General features: G+C 42.1%; 1 non-coding gene across 1 annotated transcript; it reads left to right on the top strand.

Moving 5' to 3' along the window:
- Positions 1–712: 712 nt before the first annotated feature.
- Positions 713–785, top strand: TRNAC-GCA. The gene has a single exon. It is a non-coding gene; the product is annotated as a tRNA-Cys (tRNA).
- Positions 786–1,038: the final 253 nt, after the last annotated feature.

The raw sequence follows: 1,038 nt of genomic DNA, 5'->3' as shown, positions 1-1,038 counted from the left end.
ATCCTAAAGGAGATCAGCCCTGGGATTTCTTTGGAAGGACTGATGCCGAAGCTGAAACTCCAATACTTTGGCCACCTCATGTGAAGAGTTGACTCATTGGAAAAGACCCTGATGCTGGGAGGGATTGAGGGCAGGAGGAGAAGGGGACAACAGAGGATGATATGGCTGGATGGCATCACTTACTCGATGGACATGAAGTTGGGTAAACTCCAGGATTTGGTGATGGACAGGGAGACTTGGCATGCTGCAATTCGTGGGGTTGCAAAGAGTCGGACACGACTGAATATATCAGAACTGATCTGATATATACACATAGAGAAAGATATTTTCTGGTTAGAAAAATAAGTAAACAACCCTTTAACCACATTTTAAATTCTACTCTACTAATATTTATTTTTCCTTGGCACTTTTCTATTCCTTTCTTTATGTATGAGGTATAATCCTGAAAGTGATACTACAGAAAAGGAGGACAAAGAATTGGGATGAAAATATCACAGGGCACTAAAATAACTCCACTACTGTTTGGGCTCTGGCCATGCTGGCTTGACTCCTGAACATGTTTCCTTGAGGCGAGTGTCCCTGAAATGCTCTGGGGAAAACTGGAGATGGTTTAAAATCATAGCCTTGAAATTCATCCTAATCACAAATTTGATCTTTTCAAAGAGAACATGCTCCTGAAGGAATTTTACACATGGTAGCAGACTTAGAAGGCTTCCAGGTGGCTCAGCTGGTAAAGTGTCTGCCTGCAATGCAGGAGACCCAGGTTCGATTCCTGGGCCAGGAAAGATCCCCTGGGGAAAGAAATGGCAACCCACTCCAGTACTCTTGTCTGGAAAATTCTATGGATGAAGGAGTCTGGCAGGCTACAGTCCATAGGGTCTCAAAGAGTTGGATACGACTGAGCAACTTCACTTTCACTTTTTCATCAGATTTAGAAAGCTTTTAGTGATAAAGCAATAATTCAAATATTAGTTTGAGGTGCATTCTAAATGGTGACAAATGTGGAGAGAGGGGAATTGAAAAAACCAAATAGAATCT

Source organism: Bison bison, unplaced genomic scaffold (genome assembly GCF_000754665.1).
Source record: "Bison bison bison isolate TAMUID 2011002044 unplaced genomic scaffold, Bison_UMD1.0 scf7180017864056, whole genome shotgun sequence".
In the NCBI taxonomy this organism is placed as follows: domain Eukaryota; kingdom Metazoa; phylum Chordata; class Mammalia; order Artiodactyla; family Bovidae; genus Bison; species Bison bison.
This window is presented reverse-complemented; position numbering and strand designations above follow the sequence as displayed.